Source organism: Lissotriton helveticus, chromosome 10 (assembly GCF_964261635.1).
Source record: "Lissotriton helveticus chromosome 10, aLisHel1.1, whole genome shotgun sequence".
NCBI lineage: Eukaryota > Metazoa > Chordata > Amphibia > Caudata > Salamandridae > Lissotriton > Lissotriton helveticus.
In genome coordinates, this window is record NC_136071.1 from 786,682,882 (window position 1) to 786,706,719 (window position 23,838).

A 23,838-nucleotide genomic window follows, 5' to 3' on the forward strand; every position below is an offset into this window, starting at 1 on the left:
ATACCAGCTTCACAAACCTTTTGCTATCACAAACATGGTATATGTAGACCTTTGGTAATTGATTAGGTAATCTTGAAGGACTTTTTAGCCATATTTAACCAATCCAGGGATATGTGACACCCTTCAATGCCTCTGCGTTTGCAAACCCTGCTGTACAAATCTTGTCAATATTGTCAATAAAATAAAGAAATATATAAAGAATTCTGTGTGATACCAAATACTTGTGATATTTAGCTGAATGGCCATGGAAATTCTGTAAACCATTGGAGGAATGTGGTTGACAATGAGGAATTTATATTTTCAATCATTATGTGGAGGCAAAACCTGGTTAAAAGTAAGAGCATCCCAGCTAACCAAAGTGAAGCATCACCCTAGCCTAATAAATACCTGGATACTGGGTACCATTATGGATTGAAAGTCTCCATTCACAATGAATGGAATGGACACTTCAATATACAATTAACAATTAGAAACACAGTGCTCATGTTGAAAAACCTTGCAAACTACAATGGAGAAGGAACTTGTCCGCTCCTTGTGACTTGCAAGAAAATGCCTCAATGCTGCGAGTGCTTATGTGGTCACAAAGTATTAAATGGCTACTGCCTGCCTAGGGCCATCGGTAACCAATCAGAAAGGGAACCTGGTCTCCGGTAAACTGCTTTGCCTCTGCCTGCAGTTGCTGACAACATCTGATAAGCAGGCTGTTAGATCAATTGACTGCTGCCACTTTCCCCAAGGTCAACCTCATCAGACTAACATTTAATAGCATTATAACCCATGTTCCTTTAATAAACAGGAGTCAGAACATCAGCTCCAGGTTTATGTACATCCATAGCTGCTGTGTGTAGTGCATGCCAGGTGCATACTAATGAAGCATGCTTTGTGTGAATCCCTGTACAAAGTCCATATGTGATGCTTCCCTGAAGCCCTCATTTCAAACTCAGCTTATCCGTTAAAGACCATTTGTGTCTGTCACTGTATGTGTTCCTCAGTATCTCACCCTGAGCTCAATGTATCTTTGTGTCTCACTAAGTTAATTTAGTATCTGGGTGTCTCACAGCATGCTGCGTGACTGTGTCCCCCTCAATTTCCAATTAGAATAAAGGTACAATGGTTCCCTCGGATTAAGTAAATGTGTTTTACTTCCAAATCCATAGATAGTGAACAACCATATATGTGGGATCAATAGTCATTTAATCTCATCTATCAGAATATTGGGCAAATGTATTACTAAACAAGTAGGCGCTCCATAGAACGGTGCAGTGATAGGTGCTTAGTGACAGAAGTAAACAAAAGTGTGCTTTGAAAACACGTTGTTGACAGTAATACAATTGAATCAGCAAATTACAGACTGAATTTGGAGCTCAGTTTGAGATTTGTACACTTTGTTTACCCGATGAAGACATAGATATGTCTATATTTTGGCCCCTGAACCTCAAATCATGGGTGGGATCTTAATAAGGACAGAAATAAGGTTGTGCCCTTTCTATCAATTGCTTCAACTCTTCAACACTGTTTCCTTTATCATCACATCACACTTTTTTACTTCAGTGGCTAAGCACCTAACACTGTACAGTTCTAAGTACCACCTACTTATTTAGTTTAGGATCTGTCCAATATTGTGAACCTTGAGAATAAACAACTGTTGATTAGATATATATGGTTGTCCATTAACCATTGATTTGATAGTAAAGCACACAATTACTTCATCTGGGGGAATCATTGTACTTTGATTCTAATTGCTTCACAGGAATACCAAGTTGTCCCTTATTTGTTTCCCCCCGGGTGTACAGGGAGAAAGAAATAGATAATTTGAAATAATGTTTGCATCTGATTCAGGGAAATAAGAACATCCCTTGCAGACTTATTGAAGTCAATGAACTAATTTGCTGAGACCTAATGAAATTATCAAGTTAAAGCTAGTAAAGCTTAGTTCTTCTTATGGAGTAGAAGTATTAAGAATATTTCTGAAGTAAGAGATCATTAATGGAGAGAATATATGAATGTTGTAGATCCTTTTGCTCATTGTTTTAACATTGTTATTATAACCAACTTTATTGAAAATTTTGCGGCAAGACACAGCATCACACAATACAAGATATGGTCGAAAAACATGCATGGCATAGCAGCTGCCCAAACATCAATAATGTATAACATTGCATTATCAGATCAGATCGATATACCATAATAGCCACACCATTTCCACCGTATACGTACATGCTTCCTAGGACAGTCATGAGACTCAAATATGTGCTTCTCTTGGTGGGCGCACCAGTCCACCCTTGCACGGCAGCTCCAAATAGTCAGTGGCTTCTGTTGTTTCCATGCACAGGCCACATCTCATTTGGCAACCAAGCAAGCCATACCCAGAACACACGTTCCACTCTGGGGCCTCCTACTGCCTCCATCAACCCAAGTACCGCAATATGAGGTCTTCACTCCAGGGAGCGGCCAAGGAGCTCCTTGGTTATTTAAATATTCGCGTAAACCTTCTTAGGGTGTGACATTCATGAAGTGGATGTGTGCACTGGTTATCGCAATCTGGTATTGTAAGTTAGGCATTGGACCTCCAGTCATAACGTTTAGACTAAAAGACACAGGTCCAAGCCAATAGAAGTGCATTTTAATGGAGAAAAACAACATTAATTTGTTATAAAGACCAAATGTTTGTTTAGTATATAAAATTTAATTTTGCACAATTAATGTGTGCCAAGTGAAGTATGCGATTAGAGATTTGTACACTAAATGCCACGTTCCCAATACACCTTATACCTATTCTTCTCAAATCAATGCATTCTGAGAGTTATAGCCCTTGTTTCAATTGAAATGAGAGACCTTTCCACCGATTTGGAAAACAACAATTAACTACATCTTATCAATCATGCTTCCGGCCTTAGCACAATATGGAGCCCACCTTGGTGGCTGTCACTGATGATCTAAGAATGCTACTGCATAAAAGACACTCTGCTGCCCTTATCCTGCTTGATCTGTCGGCAGTCTTCGACATAGCCTCCAACTCCATCTTAATTCAAAATCTCTCAACTGGGAGTCTGCAATAAGGCACTTAGCTGGTGCTGCTTTTTTCTTTCAGACAAATGTCAGACCCTGCATATGCTTCCATTTAAATCCAATGCATAAAAGGTTACTCATGGTGTTCCTTAGGGATCATCCCATGTTTTTCCATTGGCTGCCTTTGTCCAACATTTTATTTTATTAATTTTTATTTATTTATTTAAACAGTTTTATATAGCGCTGGCTAGACCCGAAGGTATCCGAGCGCTTTTTACATAAGGAAGACAATGTTACAGCACAGAAAAACAAATGCACGATGCATCAAATTAATGTGAAACCTTAAAGGGAGAGAAGGAGAGACGGGTGGGGGGAGGGGGGGAGGGGGAGTGAAAGGGGACACGACCGGGGGAAGAACGAATGAGAGACGGAGGGGAAAGACAGCCCAGAAACCGAGTGGGTAGGCAACAGCACGAGGAGGTAATCGGCTGCCAGTCTCCCCTAAAGCTCGCCAAGTAGCTCCAATGGTCATCGGGCAGAGAGATAGACAGAGAAGATATGAGGAAAATTGCAGAAAAACAAGGAGGAAGGGGGGTGTGTGAGACAGGGAGACGGAGAGAAACTGTGCCCAAAGTCCGGCTGGGTAGGTGACGGCGAGGGGTGAACCAAGGCCAATCTCCTCTTTAGCTGAACAGAGCAGCTCCACCGGGCGTCGGACATGGTGCTCTGACTCCGCAGTCGAGATAGAGCTAAAGGGCACTCAGGGACTCAGGGGTAGTCAGCTTAGTACATGGGGGAGGGGGGGATCAGATTGGTATTTTATGACACTCCACTAATTGTATTGCTTTCCAACAATCATGATTTTACTCGCTCCAATTTTTGCTTCTTCTTCAGTGCAGTTGGTCACTTAATGAACTACAACTGTCTTGAGTTCAACAGTGTCAAATAGCAAATCTTACTTTTTTAAAGCGGGCACATGCCTGGACTTCTGCATGGTGGTCAGCCAAACTCAGTTCTCCCCCTGCCCCTTCTACCAGGGTCAGGAACATCGGGTTACTCTTTGATTTTGAGTTACCCTTTACTAAACAAGTCAGTCTGGTTTCTAGCACAAGCTTTAATCTCCTTTAGATGCTCAGACAAACGTTTCCTCTGCTCACAGCATCCATACACAAAACCATAATCTATGCCCTGATCATATCACGCTTGGATCATAGTAATGCATTTATCTGGGCCTCTCGGATTCCTGGATGTTATAGATTGCCCTGAATGCCGCAGCCAAGCTGATCCTTAGTCCTCCTTCCTTAGTTTCCTTTTACCCCACCTTAAGAGCCTTCACTGGCTGCTAGTTAAAGTGTTCTCAATTTAAAGCTCATTGACCCATTTGTTCCGTTGTCTGTCTGTTCAGCTAACTCGTCTGTGTGCCTGTCTGGGGGCTGTATGTATGTCATGAGGGACTCTATGTAGATATCTGTGGGTAGTATTTGTGGCTAAGCCTTTGTGTGCATGTGTTTGGTATATTGGTTGATATGTGTGCTGTGGTCCTTGTTCATCTAATGATCTGTGTGAGGGAGTGCATGTGGGTCTAGTGTGGTTTGTGCATGGGTATCTGTCTATGTGTTCGTTTTTGCATGCCTCTGTATCTGTAGGTGGCTACATGTGCATGATGTGTGATCTATGTTGACGTGTGCCTGAATGTTGTGCTTGTGCCTTTGTGTGTATACTCTATGAAAGCAAAGCTTAATGAGATTGTTTAGACAATTCATGCTGGCTAATCTGAAGCAGTGTACTACTTTCTCTGTACAGCTTCTTATAGTATCTAACAGGCTGATGTATGTAGTATTTTATTTATTTTTTAAAGCACTTGCACACACATCAGAGAGAGAAAAGAAGACTACCTGGCTAAAGATATTTAAGGCAGAGAACAATCTGGATGTTGTCTTCATGGCCATATATTAGCAGGCTAAAATACTGGATCAGATTGACAATTCAAGTGAATGGTATAGGCTGTGGGACACTGTAGATCATTCAAGTTAACACCACAGGTTCATCTCTTGCTCCGAGAGTGGTAAGGAGAAGGTGTTTTTTTGTGTTTGGTTTGTTAGATAGGTTCCAATTCAGTTGTACTTCATATGTTTTAAACCCGTTGCCCTAAGTCCTTCTAGCAAGAAGGAATGATCTATAGTGTCAAATACAGCTGACAAACCTTACAGAATCAGTGGGCTGGCATTGTTCGCATCAATGGAGCATCAGAGTACTTCCAACCGAGGCACTACAACATCGCATTGATTCTGCAAGACCACAGCCCATCTGGTAATCAAGAATAAGGCTGTCTTCTGCGCAATCCCTTAACTGCCAACACATTGAGACTACAAGATTTTTTAGTCACAGGTGGGAGAACAGAAACTAGATAAAAGGGAGGAAATCTGCGACCACATTAGATTTGAGTAGAAAGTAGTAAGGGTGTCACAGGGGCATATGTAACATTTTGCACATATTCCATAATGTAATGTAACGATTACGCTTTCATTCCTCCAGGCACATTCTAAAGCCCACCAAAGTGGCTATCAAAATTCTGTCAAATTGTCACAAAGGTCTTGCGATGGAAGAGTACCAGACATAACAGCAAGAGGACAGGACCAGGGCAGAGCAGGCCATTGATAATATTTCAAAATAAATTGTTGATTGCTCTACACTAAAGTTGTTTTTCATAACAGTACTGTAATTCTTCAAACTGAACTTGTAAGAGCCTGAAGAGTTTGCTGTACAATGGCATTCGGCCCTCTTGACTTTTGAATTCAAAAAGATTTTTTTGAGGCTCTGGATTCAATATCACTAGTTTCCTACTTTTAAGAGAGCGAATCTTGCTCATTATTAGACTTCGCATCTTATGGGGTGTTTCCCCAGTCTTTTTGCTTTCTGACCTCCTGTTTTTTTACTCTGTTTTTACTGGTTTAGTGTCTCTGCACATTTTCTCATTGCTGTTTGGTGTTAAAGTGCAAGTGCTCCTGTTGTAAATTGTTATTATGGATTGGGGTTTCCATGATTGGCATATTTGATTTACTTGTCAGTCCCTAGTAAAGTGCACTGGGGCGTGCCAGGGCCTGTAAACCAATTGCTTCAAGTGGGCCTGCAGCACTGATTGTGCCACCCAGATGAGTAGCCCTGAAAAGGTACCTCAGATTTGCAACTGCAGTATCTGTGCAATTTAGTACTGCCATGTCGCACTTGCCAGGCCCTACCCTTCCCCTTTCTTACATATGTCACCCCTAAGGTAGGCCCAAGGTCCCCCTGTAGGCAGGTGACACTGTATGTGAAAGGTAGGACATGCCCTAGTGGGCGTGGCTTTCCACATAGTGAACTACTGCCAATTTCGTCTTTCACTATTGCAAGGCTACCTGTTCCTATAGGACAAAATGGGGTCTGAAACTAAAATTTAGTATGCCTTAAATCAGAATGTTAAAATGCATCTTTTAGTGAGGATGTTTTTGAAAATACCACTTATTAGAAGGTAAGTATTTTCTTGCTCAATCCAGTGTGCCTCTGCTAGGTTTGTTTATTGCATGTCTTGCTTTTGGGTGACAGGGGCTGGGGAGGAGCAGTGGCTCCAGAGGGTCTGGATGAGTCAGGTCTGGGCTGAATAGACCTGTGCTTGCTTTAAAATAGGGGGAGGATATTTCCTTCCACCTGAATGGGCCTGGTCTGCCTCTGACAATGCTGTCTCCACCTCCAGTCAGAAAGCTGCACCAGAGGACAGAACTGGTTCTGGCTGGGCAAAGACACTCTCTGCCTCCAGAAAACAAAGGATTTTGTGGTATAAATATTGGGGCCAAGACGCCAAATCTTTAGAACTCTTTTGGACCAAGGAAAATGCCAAGAGGAAGAGCTGGAGTAGCTGTGAGGAGGAACTACCGCTCTGCTGAGTGCTTTGCTGTGTTGGCCTGCAGTGGCTGCTTCTGTTTTGTGCAGTGAAGGGACTGGATTGAACTTTCTGCAATTTCTTTATTGAGTATCTCCAAAGGCCTGAAATAGAGATTGCCTCCTGTTCTGAAGTCTCAGGGACTGCTACGACTTCACCAACCTCTGGGTACCGCTTCCGGAGCCGCTGTCTCAGCTGCAGCAGAGAAGGGAAATGTAACCAACTGTCGCTTTCTCTGTGTCCTGACGGCACCGCAGACCACACCATCAGCATCTCGCACCGCAACCCTGGTCTCACCATCGATGACAACCGATGCCGCTGTCACTGAGCCGCTGCTTACACCGTGACCTGTGGGCACCACACTCTGCACCGCCTCGCTTCACTTTGCCATCTTGGTCTCACCGACGCCGTTGCTTCTGCTGACTTTGACACCCGTGACCGAATTGTGACTGGGGGGCACCGCTCATAAGTTTCATGACGCATCGCCTTGTCCCACACAGCCGTCTGGGCCAATTGACGCCAGCTCCCGCTAACCAGCTTTGTCACCTGCACCGCAACTTGCCAGCACCGCATCGAGCACTGTTTCGCCCTGCCCCGGAAGCCGTCTGGACGATCGTCACCAAGCCGCTGCCTGCACCGCATGGAAAGGACACCGCGCCCTGCATCGCTTCCATTTTGCAACGAGAAAGGTACGGTTACTGAGTCTCTTCACGCTTTCGCTGGCCCGTACCGATGCAGTCAGTTGGAACTTTTAGACTCCGTTTTTTTCAGCATCACAGTAGCCCCGGACGGAGCTACCGACCCGTTTGAACTGTGTTTTTCAAGTATTCTTGCAAAATATGCCTTTTTAAGTACTGTATTGTGAATTTTTATCGTTTTGGTCTTGTTTTAAATATATAAAATATTGAATATTTTTTTCTAAAACTGGGTGTGATGTTCTTTTTTGGTGTTTTCACTGTATTTCTGTTGGTTATGTGCAAATGCTTTACATACTGCCTCTAAGATAAGCCTGACTGCTTGTGCCAAGCTACCAAGGGGGTGAGCAGGAGTTTTTTTCAGGAGTGTAACTCCCTTATCCTGACAAGAAGGAATGGTCCCTACTTGGACAAAGGTGCAAGCCCTTGTCAACTAGAGACCCCCATTTCTAACATTCATTCATCCCTTTAATGGTCACCTTTTGAATTGGAATACAATTTAAATCACCAGCTTTTCAGGCTAGATTTAGGATGGTTCCCTAAGAAAGTTTGAAATCCTCATGGTTCAACTTTGCCACTATTCTACCAGATTTGTGTCTCACAGAACCTGGACAACCACCCTTTTACACCCGATAAGGCGAATGACCAGATCAGATATTTGCTATATCACTTTAGTGAGTAAACACGCACTGCGGCCCTGTTTCCAGTTGGTCAGAGTTTTCTGACCCCAGAATAAAACCCAGTTTGCGCAGGGATCCGAATTCCTAGTTGGGCGGTATTTACCGTATTCGGTAATTACTGGATGCATTAAATATCTCATCCTATGTTAAATTTTGGCAGGTTAAACCTGCTGGAATCTAACAGGGAAAAAATTTACTGTATTTATCGTACTATCCAGAATTTGCTGCAGCACCAAAATCTGTTTATATTATTCCCCAAAACTACTGACAAATAACAAACCCAAAGTATTCCTGGTAACCAGCAACAGACAAAGGTTTCAAGGTGATCGCCTGCATAACTTTTCTTGAATTTCATTTTCCATGCATAAATATACGCATTTATATTTTTGCAAGAGAAAATCAGCTGTGTTAGAGAAAATGCACTTCTTATCGTATTTTTTTTCCACATTTTTTTTCTGCAAGAACCAACCATCTTCCCCTACAAACTAATTAATTGTTGGTATTTCATTCCCGCCCTGGAAATAATTTTCTCCTTTTCTTGATAAGAGTAAATTGCCGACATTTTGAAATATATGAAAGGGTCTGTTATAAGCTTGTGAAAACAGATTAATGTGTGTAAAGGTCCAGGTCACATGTCTATCACTTTTAAGTATGTCTATAATTGAGATTTAGTTTCAGATGAACATCTGTATGATATCAAGGGCTCAATCTGCATTGGTGCAAAATAGTGCTTATTAGTGGTGACCAGTGTAAACCACATTCTATTTATTCCACTTGTGAGCCAAAATACTGGCTCAAGTAATTATTAGCCTAAGGATTGTCTGGTGATCAATAGAGGTAAACCATCAGCATAGAACGTCACTTTAACCTTTGGGTTTTTTTCAGTGAATTTTAATATTATTTTTTTTTAACGTAAGGTAAGATATTATCACCATACCTAACTATAACGTCACTTTAACGTTTGTATTTTTCCCAGTGACTATACATAGATTTATAGGGTACTTGTTTGTGGATTTAAGTGAAGTAAACCTATGTTTATCTTTATATATATATATATATATATGCCTTGTTGATATTTCTGTCATCAATATTTTTGCTACAGTATCTAGTAGCATGATATTTAAAGTCCTATATTCCGGTCCCATGTGGGCAGAGCTGCTAAGAGATTGATTTCCTCTGTGGTGTCTCATCCTCTGTGTTTGGCCTAATTATCAACTCTTCAGCGGCAGTCTCCCTCACAGTACCAGAAATGGCTAACAAAGGAATTTCCTTGACAGGCAAAGCCGAATGAAGGGGCCCGGGGGTGAGCGAGAGGCGAAGCCAGTCTCCGCAAGATAAACATGTACATAAGACTAAAAACAACAACCAGAGGCTATTGTATTTGAACAGGTGGTACATCAAAATATGATTGGGCCTACCAAATATGTGCAAAGAACCCCTGACAATATCTAACCAGAGGGACAGCAAGCCCCATTAAATTTGAAAAATAATTCTGCTATCACTATTAAAAGTTGTGATAACGGTGGGGATATCGCAATTATGAAAACCACCAACTATGTGTCCAAAATAGAGAATATGTTAAAAGATACCAACTTCTATGCTAAAATCAGTAGAAATCCAACTGATAAAATAAAGACTAAAATTCAGAGTATTACCAACCAAGCACTTAGAGATGGCGACATTTGTGACAAAGAATATGCCTACCTTAATGTACAGAATCCAAAGATGGCTTGTCTGTATGGTGTACCCAAAATACACAAAAATGAGAAGGATAGGCTCTGTCACAGAATCATTGTCTAAATATCTAGACGCCATCTTATGCCTCCATGTCAACAAAACTCCGGCATATGTCCAAGATATGTGACATATAATAAATCTTATAGAGGACATTCCCTTTAACCCACAATGACAATGGCTAGTAACCCTCAAAATAGAAAGCCTTTATAGCAATATCCCTATTCAAGGGGCATTGCTAGCAGTTGAATGGTTCATTGAAACTATGAACATCGACTGCAATGAAAGCTTTATCATCGAGTACATCAAAGTAGTTCTTGAGGAAAACATCTTTGAGTTTAATGGCCAGTTATTTCAACAAACAAAGGGGGTAAGCATGGTTGTGCCTCCTGTGCACCAACAGTGACGAACATTTATATGGCCAGATTCGAATATAAACATATCTACAATGAAGTGGCGCCATTTTTTTTAATCCATCTGGAAATGGTTGCGCTTGACAATATTTTTTTCATCTGGTCAGACACTGAGGACCATCTATATGAGTTTCTGACATGGTTAAACTTATGTGACCAAAATCTGCACTTTACTTCTGCTGTAAATAATGAAGGAACTCATTTATCTAGATCAGTACACAATCTGCAATTCAAGTGGTTGCTCTGATTAAATAATAGCCTAAATTATTTTATACTTTCATGACTCCCTATCGAGTCGCAGTATTGTTTGCATTAATATTCTCTTCACACACATTAATTGAAAAATTCCAGATAAGACTCCTGTAAAAGGGATTAAACAATCACTGGCCCTCGACGTAATCCTTGACTGATGATGTGCGCACCTTTAATATCCTATCGTGGGGACGTGAACGGTGTTGCTGGAATCTGTAACACAGAGATACTGAGCTAAACAGTGACTTTAGGAAAATAGAGATAACATGTTTTCCGACCTGATGGCACAACGCAAGGGGCCACAGCACTAAGAATATTGGCGTATAGATGTCGGGAATGGATATATTCAAGGTTAAACAACAATTGAATGGAAACTTGTAGGAACCCGTGTCCACCATTATTGCCAGGATTAAAAGCCGCTGTCCCTAGGGAGGAGGCTCTCCCAGATAAACGAGTACAATTTGGAGTACCGTCCCAGACCCCTGATGCTTGTAACTTTTCATTTGAAGAGTAGACAACAGAGATCCCTGGGTGTAGAGAACAAGGTGTGATATATCTGACAGGTCCTGAAGAAGGTTGCACCCATTGTCGCTGTATGCCACCGAAACGCGTTGACCAAGTCTTTGTAAAATCCTACACCAAGTCTTTGTAAAATCGTACTGAATGTAGTAACCCTGAATTGGGCAATAGATGCAAATCAACTAAACGTGCTAACTTGTACAGATAGATTGTGTTGGGATTGGAATGTGTATGAGGTATGAGTGAGTGGTTTGGTTGTGTTGGTTCTCTACCTAGGAATGAATGGATTGCAGTGTGGAAAATAATCTATGTATTATAGATCTCTGATGAAAATGATGTATTTTTATTAACATTTTATGCTGAAAACAATGATATGTAAAAAAGTACTAGTGAAAAAAATAGTTAAAAAAGAGAACGAGAAAGTAAAAAATATATGTTTTTGGTATTTGGTTTTGCCCATGTTGGAACTCGGACACTGAGTCCTTTGACAAATTAAAGAGGTCACAAGGGAGCTTTTTCATAGTGCGCACCATTAATAAACACCAAGTAAGTAATAACGGACCTGTCATAGACGAAAGATAAAATGGAACACTATTTGGAAATATCCAAATAATAACCAGCATTTTTTATTTTTTTCAGCATTGTATGCCAGCCACCTTTTCTATGAAGATAACAATAAAAAACTTCTCACTCAAGTTTTTAAGATGAATAAACGTCATTACCTAGATGCATTGTGAGTATCACAACGTAACATCATCATCATTCTGCATGGCTAGCCAGAGCAGGATTTCTTCTTTCAGTCTAATGAAAAATCTCAACCAGAGAAATCAGTGGTTCTTCTGTTTAATTTAAATTTTCATTTACCTTCACAGACTGAATTGTCTCCAGTAAGCATAAATCCCACCTATATCCATTATTTGAAATTCAACAGTCTTCTGTAAGCAGGTACACATTAGGAACCCATAGTTATACATCTTTTTTAAACTGTTAACGTAATCATATAATGGGCAGACAGAATCAGTATTTGACTTTTTGTCATATGTTATTACAGATATCACAGAATCTGTATGAAGATTTTTTAAACAAAGCAGTAACAACCTTTGCTGGTCCAAATCGTAGATCACTGTCCTGAATCAGAACTAAAGGTATATATTGCATTTAGGAGGTCACTCTTAAACCTATCATTATTTTGATAAAGGGGCTACAGACCGTTATATAGTGACTATAGGAAAGATTTGCTCCACCCTTTTCTTCTTCTTTAACTATTATTAGCTTCTTATAGCATGTCTAATTTTCCCTTGTATTATTTCTTTGCATGGGTGACTTGACAAATTCTTTATCTTTTTCACCTAAGGTTATGTCTCCTATACTTTTCTTTTCCATCAACAAATCTTGGACGTTAGCTTCATGACAAAAAGAATGTGGCTCTTAACTTAATGTTATATACTCATCGAGAAGAATATATGTTCTCCTGTCAACATTGGCACAGACGTCTAATTTAAATAAGCACTATGTGCTCATATTTGCATCAATTTCACAGTCTCAGGCCCAGAGTGCGTCTATATGTTTCTCATTATGTGTGGGCAGTGCGAGTTAGGCGCTGGTGGCGAGAGGCGTTTTGGCTGTACTTAGGCGACAGTGTGGTTGATTTAAGAACCACCATTCTTTTTAAACATTTTAATACCATCTGTGAACTTTTTTAAAGCAAAATCTGATTTTTAAAATGTGTGAGTGAATTAGCTGGCAGAACTTTGCACATTGTTGTTTGCACTTTTCCCCTCTGCACCTACCCGGTCGGTCCCCGTTCCGTCACGGCTGTCTGTGCCGCTTGAACGGAGGGACGCGACTAATCCCCCTCGCAGCCTACAAAGGCGCCAGAACAAACCGCCTCGCTGGTGTGAGCAGCGCGAGTTAGGCGCTCGTGGCGAGAGGCGTTTTGGCTGTACTTAGGCGACAGTGTGGTTGATTTAAGAACCACCATTCTGTTTAAACATTTTAATAACATCTGTGAACTTTTTTAAAGCAAAATCTGATTTTTAAAATGTGTGGGTGAATTAGCTGGCAGAACTTTGCACATTGTTATTTGCACTTTTCCCCTCTGCACCTACCCGGTCGGTCCCCATTCCGTCACGGCTGTCTGTGCCGCTTGAACGGAGGGACGCGACTCCTCCCCCTCGCAGCCTACAAAGGCGCCAGAACAAACAGCCTCGCTGGTGTGAGCAGCGCGAGTTAGGCGCTGGTGGCGAGAGGCGTTTTGGCTGTACTTAGGCGACAGTGTGGTTGATTTAAGAACCACCATTCTTTTTAAACATTTTAATAACATCTGTGAACTTTTTTAAAGCAAAATCAGATTTTTAAAATGTGTGGGTAAATTAGCTGGCAGAACTTTGCACATTGTTATTTGCACTTTTCCCCTCTGCACCTACCCGGTCGGTCCCCGTTCCGTCACGGCTGTCTGTGCCGCTTGAACGGAGGGATGCGACTCCTCCCCCTCACTGCCTCACTTCCTGGGTTCCTCCCATAAGGGGATATGTGTCCACGGCCGCGCAGCGGACGTGCGCAGCGGGCGCGCCGATGGCGCGCCAAAGGCAAGCCCGTCTGCGCCCGTCCGCGCCCGTCTGCAACCGAATCGCGGCCAGGGCCTGTTATGCTGCCAGCCCGGGGGCAGGCGCAAGCAGGATTGTCTGGTCTAGAGAGGAGCTACTGGCGCTTAAGCCGGGACAGCCGTGCAAAGCATACATACTGGATTCAGCTAACGACTACATCCCACAGGTATGCTCGGACTGTGGGAAATCTCTAAGCTGGGAAATCTCTTCCAGGCCTCACAAGCCCCAAGCCCAGGCAGACACTCGTAGCTGCAGCCATAAAGCTGGTCTTTTAAACTGCAGATCTTTGGCAAAGCATGCTGACGACATCTGGCTATTGCTAGAGGATCGGGAGTGGGACGCGATGTTTCTGACGGAAACTTGGCTGAACGACCACACTATGACCGCCATTGCCCTTGCGGTGCCACTTGGCTTTAAAATGAGCTTCTCCAATCGGGCGGAGGGCAGAAGGGGCGGGGGGGTGGCCCTTATTTTTTTAGAGAGCGATATACGCCACATCTACATGCCAACTGCGATTGCAGGGGTGGAAGGATTGTATTTTTGTCTTCAAATCAATCCTCGTCAGTCATTGGCCAGGCTGGTTATCTACCGCCCCCCGGACTGCACAGAGGCCAGTTCAGTCTATCTTATAGACACTACAGTCCAAAGCTCCCTCCTCCATCTACATTTTATAGCTGTGGGGGATTTTAATGTACATACCGAGAAAGTGGACTGTCCGCTGGCGGAGCTGCTTATTTCCACACTAAGTGCCGCCAACCTGACAATGCCCAGCACAGGCCCCACGCATAAAGCAGGTCATACGCTTGACCTGATATTTTCAAACATCAGGGATTTGTCAGTTGAAACACCGCAACCGTTGCTTTGGTCGGATCATGCGCTCATCCCTTTTATGGTTAGGATACCGGGTGGAGGGCCAGAGACTGGGAGGCGCTCTTTCCTGCAGAGACAATGGAAAAAACTGCTCCCTGAAACTATGGGCCCTGTCCTGGCTCAGAATCCCCCGGCACTTACTTCCAACACTAATAGGTATGCTGAGGCCATGAGTCAATGGATAGGTGATATGGTGACGTCTATTGCGCCAGCTAAATGGACAATGTCACGGAGGGGATCTCCCTCAGCTCCCTGGTTTTCAATGGAGTTAAGGGCTGAAAAGTCAGCCTGCAAGAGGCTAGAGCGGCTATGGAGGGTGAACTATTGCGACCAGGCGAGGGTGCGTTACAGAGCCGCCATCCGCGTATTTCATAAATCAATAAAAAAGGCCAGGAAACTTTTCATTGCCACTTCTATTCAAAAAGCAGAACACTCTAGCAAAGAAGTATTTAAAATAGTGCAGTCTTTTTTTTAAACCGAGATGCATTGAGTTGGAGGTTACCCCGTCGGAAATATTATGTGATAGCATCTCAGAATACTTCGACTATAAAATCAAGAAAGTGTTTGACACTTTTACCCCGTCTGGACATACTGGAAAGTCTGACTCAGTGGAGGCTAGGGATCCCCTTGTGGCTCTATGTCAATTCCAGCCAATTTCGCTTGATGCAGCCATACAGGAAATAAGTAGATGTAAATCAGGTTCACCTGATGACCCCTGCCCACCAAAGCTATGGAGTTTGATGGCGGATTCAATCGCGCCCACTCTCCAACATATTTGGAATGTTCCCTGAGAGCTGGAAGCATGCTACCATCCTCCCGCTGAAAAAAAAGCCGAACGGTGCTCCAGAGGATTTTACCAATCTTCGTCCAATTTCACTTCTGGCGGCACCGGGCAAAATGTTAGAGAAACTAATTCAGCGGCAATTAAATAAATTCACGGAAGATAATAATATTCTACATGAAACACAATCCGGTTTTAGACCCGGTTTCAGTACTGAGACCGCCCTGATCGAGGTGGCCGAGTCAGTCAGGTGGTCACTGGATTCAGGGGCATTGGCTATGCTGGTGCTCCTGGATCTGTCGGCCGCCTTTGATACTGTCGACCACGACAGGCTATTACAGCGACTGGCGGGGATCAGGCGCTCGGGTGGATTCACTCGTATTTGTCCAATAGATCTCAGAAGGTGGCACTGGGCGCCTTTTCCTCTAAACCTAGGAGATTGAACTGCGGGGTCCCACAGGGGTCGGCACTCAGCCCGCTGCTCTTTAATATCTATCTGGCCCGCTGTTTACGTTGATTGCCAATTGGGGAGTCACTGCAATTTCTTATGCTGACGACACCCAATTGGTCTTCCCGTACTCTGAGGTATCGGAGGAAGCCTTTGCCAATTTCAAGGGGTGCCTTCGTGATGTGGCGAGCTGGATGAACACAAATAAACTAAAACTGAATGCGGGTAAAACGGAGGTAATCTTTTTCGGGAAAAGCTCTCGCCCCCTGCGGAGCTCTGGTGGCCTGCGGAGATGGGTCCAGAGCCTCTCCACAGCACAAAGGCTAAAAACCTGGGGGTTACGTGGGATGATCGCCTATCCTTCTCCCTCCCCCCCACATCCAGCAGGTCGTTGGAGGATGCCTAAGCAAATTAAGGAACTTGCGGAAATTCCTCCTACTGCTCCCAGAGGGATGCCGAAAAATGGTTATCCACGCCATGGTCACTTCTAGGCTTGATTATGCCAACAGCCTCTATCTGGGCCTCCCGAAATACTTGATACAACGACTGCAAACCGCTCAAAATGCGGCTGTAAGACTGATAAAGCACATTCCTTTTAAACATCTCATCTCTCCACATTTACGCATGCTACACTGGCTGCCAGTGGCTAGCCGGATAAAATTCAAGGCTCTCACCCTGGCTTATAGAGCCCTACATGGAACCTGCCCGAACTATCTAAAAACTCGCTTGCCTAGATATATTCAGGCGAGACTCCTCCGCTCCAACCGCCTGGTTCAACTACTCGTTCCATGAGTTAGAAGAGCGTGTTTGGGCGGGAGGACCTTCTCTGCTAGCACTGCATTTCTTTGGAACACTCTGCCACCCGGAATACAGCTTGCACCCTCTGAAACTAGCTTTAGGAGATTGCTGAAGACTCTGCTTTTTACGCAGAAAATGTAATCCCCTATCACTCTGGCTCCTGCTGTACACTTAGCACCGGGACACTTCCGCCGGAGGTAACCGCTCGCGCTCTATAAGACTCGGTATTATTATTATGTCTATTTTGCACTTTATTATAGAGAAAGTGAGACGGTTTTCCTGGGGAAGGCTTATACACTGACACGCGCATCATGTTTATGCGACCGCCAGCCTTTGAATTATTTGCCAACTTGACAACTCCTTCTATTTTTTAAAAATATATTGAAATTCTCTTTGTACAGCACTGTGAATGTATTGTTTGTGAAAAATATATTTGTTGTGTTTTTTGTACATATGTCTTTGTATATAAAGATTGTATTTGTGTGTAAAAATAATTATCAAAAACATCAAAATTCAAAAAAGCAAAATGAATAAGGTACAATCAAAAAATATTAATATATAAAAATAAGGAAAGACAATGTTGTATCATAAAGCATTGTTTTTAGTCATATGTACATGCTTACCTCACGTGTCCTGAGTTTGCATAGATTTTGGCCTGCAGTTCAGTAGCAATTTAGTATCATAGATCTTGTGTTTAGCTTTTTCCTTACCCCAATTGGTATCTTTCCCTACAGCTAGCAAGATTCTTTGTTTTTAGTAGAGGTCCCCTTCTTACCAAATTGCAAAGCCAGTCTCCCCCAGGGCAAATTTGTAACTAGAACAGGACAGGGAATAAGTTAGGGATTGGGGAGGCGGTGGGCCCTAGGGAAAGTAGATAAGCTAAAGAGAGGAAGGGTCGGCCTCTTTTGATGACGTCTTCGCCTTGGCGGGGTAGAGCAGTTTATTTGAGCCACCCATCCACCTGGCATGTGATTGAGTCAGTGGAGGCCGGTTATCAGGTTATGCAACTGTAGGGCTTGGTTTTATGCAGTAAGTTGCAGTATTTTAGTGGGATGGTGAGTCAGAAGCAGCAGAGCCACCCCTCGGGGAGAAAGATGGGAGCACAAGACTGCATGTGGGACTTTGGAACTGGACAAGGAGGCTGCATGGGAGTATGTTTGGTAGGGTAAGAGAGAGAGAGACTCCGAGAATGTAAGGAAGATGCAGTGGCATAGCTAGGCCATTTGCCGCTCACAACGGTCCCAGCATTTGTGGGGGATGTGGTAATCGATTCCCTTACTTTTGCCGCCCCAGCGGCCACAGGTAAGAGCAGGTGGGGGGGGGGGGTGCCGCCAAAACTAGTACTGCACAGGGCGGACACCGCCCATCCCCTTGCTACACCACTGGGAAGATGGAAGGTCAACTGAAAGAATGAGGGAGGTGTATGGAGGATTGGGGGTGTAAATGTCTGTTGCACTTTGAGGGGTTTTAATGTTTTGAAGAAGTTGATGTTTATATAAAGTTGCCTTGAAGTTAAGAATAATACTGCAAAACCTGTCCTAATATAGTGGCCCTTTATACTTCAGTATGGTGTAGTGTGTGATAATTTCACAATAGTACCAATTTATGACTTTGGTTTGTCACTGTTTGAGCAAAGCCGTGAGTGGAGCGCTGCCCTGGAGCATATATCTGTTTTTGTCTTTTAGGACTGGGTCAGGCAGTTCATAATGGTATTTGATGGGGACGACAGTCCATTCACCTACTGCAAATAACTGGTATTTGCTAATAGCAGTGTGTTAGCTTTTGCACTGTGAGTCTTTGTGATTAGGTACATTATTAGTAATTTTGCAATTGTCTCTTTCTGATTTGCAACCATCTGAAGCTTAGCACAGTTGATTCTCTTCATACCTGTGGCCACATTATATTAACATTCACATCGGAGCCAAAATATTAGAAAACATACTTTGTAACCATTGCAAAGAGTAAATTACATATATTTCATGTATTAATCATTTCATATGTGCAGCAGAAATTTCAAATGATTGTTGGTTTAAGAAGAATTTACCTTTAACAAACACATTTTCCTCTATTTTTATTGTTTACAAATAAGGAGTGGAAAAACGACATTTTTGTGGAAAAAATGTCATCCCTCTTATTAAAATTAAATAAACTTTTGCTCTTTGTTGTCATGTAAACACTACAAATTGTGTCAAATTAGTTTGATACTTTTTTTGCCCTGAGCAAGGGTTTGATGTGGAGCAAATTATATCTGCTGCATTTCATACTACTCCACAGCAAAAATAGTGCAAAGGGGGTTTGGGGGCGGCCGAACACAGTGAGAAAACTTAACACTGAAATGGTGTGTTTTTGCAGGCATCTGGGTTTTTCTAGGATTTCTCATAGGGACATTAAGTACGATACACCATGATTCTTCTGGGGAGATGGAGTTCATTTATCCAAGATGGGCATGGATTGGTACCTAGTGCAAATCAGGGAGGTCCTGGCCAGAATGTGAATGTGCAGCGACAATAATGGGGCATTCCTAGGAGGCAGAGGGGGCATGAAAATGGGGAGGCCAACTCTCCCGCCTTTTCCTGGGTGGCGGGGTTGTTGAAAGTTGGCCAAGATTGGCTGAAGTTTTTAGTTAAGTGTTGGTAGTTTGTGAGCAGGGGCAGGGAAAGGGTAACCAGGTAGGCTAAGTTTAGACTAGATGTTGGTTAGTTACAGTTGCACAAAGGCAGGTAGGGGTTTGGGTCATTGGAAGATAGGATTTGTAAATGTAATATTGTGTAAGATTGTGTAATGTGGTTGTTATGTAATGTTATTTTGTATTCGGCAGGGTGGGGGATTTGATGTGGGGATCGTAGGGGTGGTGGGGGGCACAAGGGGTCAGGTATTTTATGTACAGTGAGGTTTTAGTTTTGTAAGGCAGTTGCCAGTGTTGATAAATTGTGATATGCACCTGTTTCAATAAAGCGGCCTTTTACACACACAAAACATTGGTCTCGGTTAGGCTTGCCCCCCTCCCTCCCAGAATGTATTTGCAACATATTTGCTCCAGTGGAAAACAACGTAACATGGCGCTGAATCCTTATTTGGGCTTGACAAATAGGACACATTTTAAAAAGGTTCTTTGGTCACACAAGCCACCACTCTCTTATTACCTGATCCCTTGATGACATACAAATTGTGATATTTTCAGTGAGGTATCTAAAGTGCAACCAATTTTACCGACTTACGCATGCGCATTAATATTGCTTTGTAACTAGACACTCATAGATGTGTCCTGAGTCTGTGTATTCAGCAAAGGAGCTAGCGGTGCGCATTCCTCCACCAACCCCCAACCAACCCCCACCACTCTCGTCTCAGCAGCAAAGTTTTAAGCACCAGAACTGCAACACTGGTTTGTTTGTGCTCTTGCCAAATCAAAACGAAAAGCAAGTGAAAATTGACTAATTGATAGAAGTTTCATTTCCATTATTGGAGTCTTTTTTTTCTACGAAACACATTCGCGTCTGACATTCTGACTCCCGTTGCTGTCCTTCTTCTATCGAATATCCTTCAAACATAACCTAATATGCTGCACTTCATGGCAGTCTGTTCATCTTGCAGACAGAGAAAATGTAGATGTTACCTTCTGGCGCGTGGCCAGACCTTGATATGCATTAGTACTTAGTTAGTAGAGTGGTGTCCCGAGGGGACCAACATGCTGCTGCTTTACCATATAATCAAATCCTGACTGCTGACATTTGCTGGACCTTACTCTTTAACAGTGGTAATCCCTCAACCATTAGGCTTGTTACCATCTTTTCGTCTGAAAAGTACGCCAGAAGCTACCAGTTGTGCGCACATCTCAACCTCTTTCCTCGAAGTTTTTGATTTGTTTGTGCATCAGTTTATAGATTTTCCGTTGCAGGTCATTAATTTTCTAGGCGGAGATGGAGAAAAGTTTCAGATGGCAGCCATCTAGCTAGCCCAGCGTGCTTTATTTACTGCTACTCGGGAAATTAAATGTTTTGTCAAAAAATAGTTAATTTAAAGCACCATTTCATAAATGTGTTATTTGTCATCAAAACTCACTTGTATTAAAAGATCCATTGACCAGGACAAATCCCGGGTTTACTACAGGTCAAAAAACCTGAATATTTCACTATTTTAGTTGGTTAATTCCTACACATTAAATTGCAGCAGCTTATTTGACAGGCCATATAATGATTATAATCGATACGAGGCAGATGATATATAGTTTAAGCACTCAATTTCCAGCACTTTATTTCTGCATGAGGGTGTACTTTTGTAGTTTGGTAAATAACAATAAATTGCTTTAATGGAAATTGATCCTTGCACAATAATTTCATCATGCGTATGGCAGAGTCAATAAGGGCCACTGGGCGAGATTGCTTCAAGATGGCCGCCAAGAGTCATAATGATAAATGAGCCTGATACTGGAGAAGCCATGACACTGCAAAACTCAGAAAGCTACTGCAGTGCAAACCAAAAGAAATAGAGTGACACGCTGCCTTCGAATTCCATACTACCGACATCGACGAAGGTGACGACAAACTGCTTTAATGCACATTACTCAAGGAGCACAAGATTTTCAAGAAATGAAATGGAAGTTAAAATTAATGTAAAATATTGGAATTGAAATTAAAAAGGTTCTTCCATAAGCTTTATCTGCACAGAAATTGAAAACAAGAAACGCAAAAGTGTTTTACAATATTCAATGCTACAGCACACTGGCTTTCCCAGACTGTTAATGAATAGATAAGTCTGAATTAAAAGTAAAAGTCCACAGGGAATTTTCAACTTCAGAAGTCGAGTAGGAAACAGAGATGTTTTTTTTCTAATGGCTTTGATGTTACATGGGTTGAATTACATGAACTCATTAAAAACTGGAGCTTTCATGTAGGTTTCAAAGTGTGAAATTAAAAGCTTGCTAATGTTTCAAACCTGAGACCCGGTTCAAACAGATGATAGGTTCTTATCGATTGCAGATCACATCGTCTCAAATGGCTATTTAATGTAAATTGCACACGTACTTGTCTCAAGACACAAATGGGCTTAACCACATAATGCAAAATCGTACGAGAAAAGCTAAGATCCAGAAAAGGCATAGTTAAACGATACAGGATGTGAAGGAGAAATCATTTGTGTTTAAGAAATGAAAATGCACACTTCAGATGGACAACTAATTTATTTATGACTTTTTGGTTACACAACGGAAATACACAATATCTAAAACCTGATCCCAAGTTTTTAAGTTTAAAACAATTTATTATAACATTTTAGGCATCACTCTACAAAATGGTGACATCACAGTTCTAAACGCATCACTGTCAAAAGAATAAAGACCATAAACACAGAAATGCATAATTTTACTTGCATACTTACAATTCATGTGTCTTGACAAGAACTATAATTCAAACTAACTCAACCCCCCACTCACGTCAACACCCACACTGCCACAATCTGCATAGAAGAAATGGGTAAGTAAGGACCAGCCACCATCGAAAATTGTATAGGTTTTGCTGGCTGTGTGATCCCTCTTACTCTAACTCCCCACCTGTACTGCAGATCTAGCACATGCATTCATTCACAGTGGTCATATTGTGGTTCTGAAAAATCTGGATCCATATTAAGTTCTGGACCCGAGAATAAAAACTTTGTCGTAATAGGACGAATTTGGTGTCAAAAGACCGAGAATGACGAGTACATCAAGTACATGTATTTTCGGCATATTCGAGTGACGATTTCACCTCGAAATCGTCATTTACCTTCTAAACCCTTAGCTGCATGTTGCCCTCTACATAGGCCTTAATCCAGTTGAATTTGATTCCACAAGGACACATACTCCTTAATCGACTTCTCTCTGACCCCAGTACAAGTTAGAACCATTGCCCCAGGCCGAGCTCGTTAGGTCAGTTCCCTCCCAGTGGCCGAGCAAGATAGCATCTAAGCCCAACCAGCCATAAAACCATTTCAGCACGCACACCTGCCATATCTCGCTCACATCTTTCTCCACTCCTTCCTTCACTTGCTTTATGATGGGGAGGTGACCGTTTTTATTAGGGGTCCAGCGATATCTGATGAAATGTTGAGCCTTGCCGGATGATTTGTTATGAGCAGCACGACGTGAAATATGTACATGTCATCATGACTCTGCTTTTCTTTTGTAAACAGTAACCATAAATGAAATACCACGAATCCAAGGAATGTATTGCTCAAGGCTGAATATTAGGTATAAGAAGAGAAGCCTGACTTTGTGAAAGTGTGCAGTCTCCTGAATATACTTGTATCGTACTTCTAGGACCCTGTCACCTTGGTTGCAGCCAATAAACGAATCTTTGACTTCACCTGGAAGACTCTGAAGTTTCTGTAGGTCTGACTCAGGAGAACCCGAGGTCTCTGGTGTGTTGATCCCCTGGCACCGCTGGGTTACCGGTTCTGTACCGGTTCTTAAAAACCCAGTACCTCATTTGGCGCCCAGCGTTTGGGGCGATTCCAGTGGTACCAATCAGCCTGAAGATCGTGAGGAGCTTCGTGTGAAAATTCCGGAGGAGGGCCCACCACCTCATCGACCCCTGCATGTCGACGTGGTCCGAAGGTCTTTACTGCGAGGTTCCCCGCTTCTCGACGGCTACAAGGACTGCTGCCCTGGCTATCGCCCTGATGTTGGACCCTTGAAATTTTCGGTAGAGCGAAACGCTGAGACGAGTCTTCTGGTGAAGCCATCGATATTTTTCAGTTAAGTATAAGTGGAGCGTCTCCAAGTCCTTAGTTGGACTTACTTTGTGGTATCTTGGAGATACATAAAGGTTTTTTATTGGTTCTTGCAAGCACCATAACCGAAGGACTCGTGTTTTCACGAGCAATATCGTAATTGATAACTCCTTTGAAGTTTTGGAACTAGACTAGAGAGAAAGGATGCCTAGTCTTAGACTCGGGAATTGGTTTTGTCTTGGTAGTAATAATAGGGACTCCCGATTGGAGGACTCATGTCCAGTTCCTCCAGTTGGAACTCCGACTTACGAGCTGTACGTTAAACATGGGGTAGGCCCCATCGTTTACAACGAGGTATGGATTAAATACACTAGGAAAGATGGTGTTTTAAAATGGCCCCAATATGGTAGCTTTG